We start from the raw sequence: 7,500 nt of genomic DNA, 5'->3' as shown, positions 1-7,500 counted from the left end.
GCACCCGGGCCGGACTTGTCCTCCGGCCGCTCGGCCGCTCGGCCGGGCGGCAGGCCTGCTGTCCCGGCACCGGACGTGGTCCTCGCGAGGCCAGGCGCCGGGCTAGGTAGACCTGGTGTCCTGGAGGCGGACTTAGGCCTCCGGCCGCCCGGCGCCGGGGTAGACCTGGTGTTCCGGGAGCCGGGGTAGACCTGGTGCACGGAAGCCTCGGGGTAGACCTGGTCTTCCGGGAGCCGGGGTAGACCTGGTGTTCCGAGCGCCGGGGTAGACTTGGTGCACGGAAGCCTCGGGGTAGACCTGGTCTTCCGGGCGCCGGGGTAGACCTGGAATTCCGGGCGCCGGGGTAGGCCTGTTCCCCTGGAGCCGGGGTAGACCTGGTGTTCCGGGAGCCGGGGTAGACCTGGTGTTCCGAGCGCCGGGGTAGACTTGGTGCACGGAAGCCTCGGGGTAGACCTGGTCTTCCGGGCGCCGGGGTAGACCTGGAATTCCGGGCGCCGGGGTAGGCCTGTTCTCCTGGAGCCGGGGTAGACCTGGTCTTCCGGGAGCCGGGGTAGACCTGGTGTTCCGAGCGCCGGGGTAGACTTGGTGCACGGAAGCCTCGGGGTAGACCTGGTCTTCCGGGCGCCGGGGTAGACCTGGAATTCCGGGCGCCGGGGTAGGCCTGTTCCCCTGGAGCCGGGGTAGACCTGGTGTTCCGGGAGCCGGGGTAGACCTGGTGTTCCGAGCGCCGGGGTAGACTTGGTGCACGGAAGCCTCGGGGTAGACCTGGTCTTCCGGGCGCCGGGGTAGACCTGGAATTCCGGGCGCCGGGGTAGGCCTGTTCCCCTGGAGCCGGGGTAGACCTGGTGTTCCGGGCGCCGGGGTAGACCTGGTGCACGGAAGCCTCGGGGTAGACCTGGTCTTCCGGGCGCCGGGGTAGACCTGGTGCACGGAAGCCTCGGGGTAGACCTGGTCTTCCGGGCGCCGGGGTAGACCTGGTCTTCCGGGAGCCGGGGTAGACCTGGAATTCCGGGCGCCGGGGTAGGCCTGTTCTCCTGGAGCCGGGGTAGACCTGGTCTTCCGGGAGCCGGGGTAGACCTGGTGTTCCGAGCGCCGGGGTAGGCCTGTTCCCCTGGAGCCGGGGTAGACCTGGTCTTCCGGGAGCCGGGGTAGACCTGGTCTTCCGGGAGCCGGGGTAGACCTGGAATTCCGGGCGCCGGGGTAGGCCTGTTCCCCTGGAGCCGGGGTAGACCTGGTCTTCCGGGAGCCGGGGTAGACCTGGTGTTCCGAGCGCCGGGGTAGACTTGGTGCACGGAAGCCTCGGGGTAGACCTGGTCTTCCGGGCGCCGGGGTAGACCTGGAATTCCGGGCGCCGGGGTAGGCCTGTTCCCCTGGAGCCGGGGTAGACCTGGTGTTCCGGGAGCCGGGGTAGACCTGGTGTTCCGAGCGCCGGGGTAGACTTGGTGCACGGAAGCCTCGGGGTAGACCTGGTCTTCCGGGCGCCGGGGTAGACCTGGAATTCCGGGCGCCGGGGTAGGCCTGTTCCCCTGGAGCCGGGGTAGACCTGGTGTTCCGGGCGCCGGGGTAGACCTGGTGCACGGAAGCCTCGGGGTAGACCTGGTGTTCCGGGCGCCGGGGTAGACCTGGTGCACGGAAGCCTCGGGGTAGACCTGGTCTTCCGGGCGCCGGGGTAGACCTGGTCTTCCGGGAGCCGGGGTAGACCTGGAATTCCGGGCGCCGGGGTAGGCCTGTTCTCCTGGAGCCGGGGTAGACCTGGTCTTCCGGGAGCCGGGGTAGACCTGGAATTCCGGGCGCCGGGGTAGGCCTGTTCCCCTGGAGCCGGGGTAGACCTGGTGTTCCGGGAGCCGGGGTAGACCTGGTGCACGGAAGCCTCGGGGTAGACCTGGTCTTCCGGGAGCCGGGGTAGACCTGTCGTCCTACTCCGGGCCCGGCCTCCGGCCGCCCGGCTGCTGCGGCAGACCTGTCGCCCTGGTGTCCCGGGCGGACCTGCTGTCCCGCGCACGACCCACCCTCCGGCCGCCCGGCGCCGGTCTAGAGAGGGAAGGAGCCGGCCGTTGGGAGCCGGCAGCGCTCCCGCCTCCTCCGTGCCCAAAGCGACAGCGGCCCGGCTCCTGCCTCCGTCTCCGGATCCCTCACTGCCTTCAGCCGCTCGACCCCCCTCCCCCCCACCCCGCTGCCGTCCTGCCCCGGGCTCGGACGGGGCCAGGCCGGGCTGGAGCGTCAAGGAAAGAAGGCCGTCAAAGCAGAAGGCTGGGCGAGAGCCGAAGAGAAGGCTTCTCGGCAAAGGGGCCGCCTCTGCCGCGGGCCCCGGCCCTGCTGGCCGAAGGACCCGCCTTCCTCGGTGTCGGCCCGCTCCTGGCCCTCCCGCCGCTGCGGGTGTGCGAACCGGCCGAGGAGAGAGCGGGCGGGGGACGGCGACGGGGGTGGGGAAAGTAGTCTGCGAGCGGCGCCGGGGAGTCTGATGGGGCAGGGCGGGGCGCCCCCAACCGTCGATGGGCGGAGGCGGGGAAAGTCTTCAGGCGGGGCGCCCCCAACCGTCGATGGGCGGGCTCTGAGGGGGCGGCGTCGGATTGCGAGTGTGTGGAGCCGGCGTGTGTGTCACCGTGCCCCTCTCTCTCTGTCTCTCTCTCCCTCCCTTCCCCCCCCCGCCCCCCCGTCCCTCCCTCCCTCCCTCGCTTCCCTTGCGCGCTGGCCCCACTGAAATTCCGTTCGGCCGGGTAGGGCTGCGCGGCACCCCGGGCGGAGGGGGCTGCTGACGCTGCTTCGACGGCAGGCTGACGCAGGCTGCCTGTCAGCTTGGTCTGGGATCGCTCTGGGTACCAGAGGGAAAGAAATAAAGTTCGCCAAGAAAATTCCTTTTCCGGATCAGTTTCTTGCGCCGAGGGAACAGAAGAGTCGTTCTCTTCGAGAAGGGAGGAAAGGGGAAGCGCGGGAAATGAAACCCGAACCCCAAACCAGACCAAGGGGAACCAAGCCACAAAAAACAAAGGGATAACCCCGTAACTCCTAAAACAAACCCAGAAAACTCGAACCAAAAGTCCCGCAACGCACATTCCCCCACCCCCCACAAAAACCCACACCGAGCCCCCCCGCTCGCGCCCGCCCCCCCCACCCCCACCAGGCAAAAAAAGGTAAAGCCGGCCATTGAGAAACGCTCTACTACCCGGGTATGGGGAAATACCTCTTGCCATGGCCCCGGAATAGACTTTTCCTCCGGGCGCCGGGGTAGACCCGTTGTCCGGCCCCCCGGGCTACACCTGGTATCCCGGAGCCGGGGTAGACCTTGTACCCGGCGGCCGGGGTAGACCTGGTATCCCGGAGCCGGGGTAGACCTTGTACCCGGCGGCCGGGGTAGACCTGGTATCCCGGAGACGGGGTAGACCTTGTACCCGGCGGCCGGGGTAGACCTGGTATCCAGGAGCCGGGGTAGACCTTGTACCCGGCGGCCGGGGTAGACCTGGTATCCAGGAGACGGGGTATACCTTGTACCCGGCGGCCGGGGTAGACCTGGTATCCCGGAGACGGGGTAGACCTTGTACCCGGCGGCCGGGGTAGACCTGGTATCCAGGAGCCGGGGTAGACCTTGTACCCGGCGGCCGGGGTAGACCTGGTATCCCGGAGCCGGGGTAGACCTTGTACCCGGCGGCCGGGGTAGACCTGGTATCCCGGAGACGGGGTAGACCTTGTACCCGGCGGCCGGGGTAGACCTGGTATCCAGGAGCCGGGGTAGACCTTGTACCCGGCGGCCGGGGTAGACCTGGTATCCCGGAGCCGGGGTAGACCTTGTACCCGGCGGCCGGGGTAGACCTGGTATCCCGGAGCCGGGGTAGACCTTGTACCCGGCGGCCGGGGTAGACCTGGTATCCCGGAGACGGGGTAGACCTTGTACCCGGCGGCCGGGGTAGACCTGGTATCCAGGAGCCGGGGTAGACCTTGTACCCGGCGGCCGGGGTAGACCTGGTATCCAGGAGCCGGGGTAGACCTTGTACCCGGCGGCCGGGGTAGACCTGGTATCCCGGAGACGGGGTAGACCTTGTACCCGGCGGCCGGGGTAGACCTGGTATCCCGGAGCCGGGGTAGACCTTGTACCCGGCGGCCGGGGTAGACCTGGTATCCAGGAGCCGGGGTAGACCTTGTACCCGGCGGCCGGGGTAGACCTGGTATCCAGGAGCCGGGGTAGACCTTGTACCCGGCGGCCGGGGTAGACCTGGTATCCAGGAGCCGGGGTAGACCTTGTACCCGGCGGCCGGGGTAGACCTGGTATCCAGGAGACGGGGTAGACCTTGTACCCGGCGGCCGGGGTAGACCTGGTATCCAGGAGCCGGGGTAGACCTTGTACCCGGCGGCCGGGGTAGACCTGGTATCCCGGAGACGGGGTAGACCTTGTACCCGGCGGCCGGGGTAGACCTGGTATCCCGGAGACGGGGTAGACCTTGTACCCGGCGGCCGGGGTAGACCTGGTATCCCGGAGACGGGGTAGACCTTGTACCCGGCGGCCGGGGTAGACCTGGTAGCCAGGAGCCGGGGTAGACCTTGTACCCGGCGGCCGGGGTAGACCTGGTATCCAGGAGACGGGGTAGACCTTGTACCCGGCGGCCGGGGTAGACCTGGTATCCAGGAGACGGGGTAGACCTTGTACCCGGCGGCCGGGGTAGACCTGGTATCCCGGAGACGGGGTAGACCTTGTACCCGGCGGCCGGGGTAGACCTGGTATCCCGGAGACGGGGTAGACCTTGTACCCGGCGGCCGGGGTAGACCTGGTATCCCGGAGACGGGGTAGACCTTGTACCCGGCGGCCGGGGTAGACCTGGTATCCCGGAGCCGGGGTAGACCTTGTACCCGGCGGCCGGGGTAGACCTGGTATCCCGGAGACCGGGTAGACCTTGTACCCGGCGGCCGGGGTAGACCTGGTATCCAGGAGCCGGGGTAGACCTTGTACCCGGCGGCCGGGGTAGACCTGGTATCCAGGAGACGGGGTAGACCTTGTACCCGGCGGCCGGGGTAGACCTGGTATCCAGGAGCCGGGGTAGACCTTGTACCCGGCGGCCGGGGTAGACCTGGTATCCAGGAGACGGGGTAGACCTTGTACCCGGCGGCCGGGGTAGACCTGGTATCCAGGAGCCGGGGTAGACCTTGTACCCGGCGGCCGGGGTAGACCTGGTATCCCGGAGCCGGGGTAGACCTTGTACCCGGCGGCCGGGGTAGACCTGGTATCCCGGAGACGGGGTAGACCTTGTACCCGGCGGCCGGGGTAGACCTGGTATCCCGGAGACGGGGTAGACCTTGTACCCGGCGGCCGGGGTAGACCTGGTATCCAGGAGCCGGGGTAGACCTTGTACCCGGCGGCCGGGGTAGACCTGGTATCCAGGAGACGGGGTAGACCTTGTACCCGGCGGCCGGGGTAGACCTGGTATCCAGGAGACGGGGTAGACCTTGTACCCGGCGGCCGGGGTAGACCTGGTATCCCGGAGCCGGGGTAGACCTTGTACCCGGCGGCCGGGGTAGACCTGGTATCCCGGAGCCGGGGTAGACCTTGTACCCGGCGGCCGGGGTAGACCTGGTATCCCGGAGCCGGGGTAGACCTTGTACCCGGCGGCCGGGGTAGACCTGGTATCCAGGAGACGGGGTAGACCTTGTACCCGGCGGCCGGGGTAGACCTGGTATCCCGGAGCCGGGGTAGACCTTGTACCCGGCGGCCGGGGTAGACCTTGTACCCGGCGGCCGGGGTAGACCTGGTATCCCGGAGACGGGGTAGACCTTGTACCCGGCGGCCGGGGTAGACCTGGTATCCAGGAGACGGGGTAGACCTTGTACCCGGCGGCCGGGGTAGACCTGGTATCCCGGAGCCGGGGTAGACCTTGTACCCGGCGGCCGGGGTAGACCTGGTATCCAGGAGACGGGGTAGACCTTGTACCCGGCGGCCGGGGTAGACCTGGTATCCCGGAGCCGGGGTAGACCTTGTACCCGGCGGCCGGGGTAGACCTTGTACCCGGCGGCCGGGGTAGACCTGGTATCCCGGAGACGGGGTAGACCTTGTACCCGGCGGCCGGGGTAGACCTGGTATCCAGGAGACGGGGTAGACCTTGTACCCGGCGGCCGGGGTAGACCTGGTATCCCGGAGCCGGGGTAGACCTTGTACCCGGCGGCCGGGGTAGACCTGGTATCCCGGAGCCGGGGTAGACCTTGTACCCGGCGGCCGGGGTAGACCTGGTATCCCGGAGCCGGGGTAGACCTTGTACCCGGCGGCCGGGGTAGACCTGGTATCCCGGAGACGGGGTAGACCTTGTACCCGGCGGCCGGGGTAGACCTGGTATCCAGGAGCCGGGGTAGACCTTGTACCCGGCGGCCGGGGTAGACCTGGTATCCAGGAGCCGGGGTAGACCTTGTACCCGGCGGCCGGGGTAGACCTGGTATCCAGGAGACGGGGTAGACCTTGTACCCGGCGGCCGGGGTAGACCTGGTATCCCGGAGCCGGGGTAGACCTTGTACCCGGCGGCCGGGGTAGACCTGGTATCCCGGAGACGGGGTAGACCTGGTCTCCGTCCGCCCGGGTAGACCTGGTGTCGCGGCCGCCTGCGGAAGTTCACCAAGGGGTCGCTGTTCCAGGCTGCCTCCGGCTATGTCGACGTAGCGGTCGGCCTGCGCTGGCGCACCCTCCCGGTCGACTTCCACTCGTCTCCTTGGAGGCGTCGGCGGCCTTGGACTTATCTTTCCGTATATTGGGAGCGAGGTGACGGGCCGCGTCCCCGCAGGTTTCCAGGGTGCCTGCGTCGCAAGGCGGAGGATAGGGCGGCCGCGCCGCGCGGTCGTCGGGGCAGAGCGAGTGCCGCCTAGGCCGGGTGAGCCGCGTGGCTTGGTCCCGGTTCCCGTCCTGCCCAGGGCGCTCTTTCGGGGGGAGAGCTGCCCGAGAAGCCAGAGAGAAGAGAATGGGCAGTGTGAAGGGCCACCAGAGAGAGAGCCGAGAGCCGAGAGAGACGGCCCGAAAGACCGTGTCGAGAAGCCGCTCGCTGGCCGCAGCGAGGCGGTGAGAAGCCCCGCGTGTGTGTTGCTCCGCTCCGGTCGGCTGCCGTGCCGGCCCGGTTGAAGGGGGGGCGGCCCCCCTGGGACGATCGGTGGCAGGTGAGGCGGCGGCGCCTCGTCCCTTTTCCGCCTGGCCTTAAGCCGGGGCCCGCTCCGGCAGGCATTTTTCCGGCAGCCGGTCCGGTGGCAGTGGCCGGCAGCCGGGGGTCGACGCGGCCGGGCTTTTTTTTTCCCCGGCCCTCGCCCGAGAGCCTCCTCCCCGAGCAAGGCCCGGCCAGCCCGCCGCGGTGGCGGCGCCCGGTTCCCCCGCTCCCGACCTGTTTGCCAGCGTGTCCGTGTCGGAAGGGCAGCGGTGGGGCGCGCGGCCTGGCCTCGGCATTCGCCGCGTGGCCGGAGGGGCTCGGTGACGGCGGTCGCCCGATGAGCCGTGGAGCCGGGGTGGCGGCACCCCGTCCCACCGGCGCGTGCTGTTGAAGTCAC

Source organism: Lonchura striata, chromosome 21 (genome assembly GCF_046129695.1).
Source record: "Lonchura striata isolate bLonStr1 chromosome 21, bLonStr1.mat, whole genome shotgun sequence".
Lineage (NCBI taxonomy): Eukaryota > Metazoa > Chordata > Aves > Passeriformes > Estrildidae > Lonchura > Lonchura striata.
The sequence above is the reverse complement of the archived record's forward strand: the minus strand, read 5'-3'. Positions refer to the sequence as shown.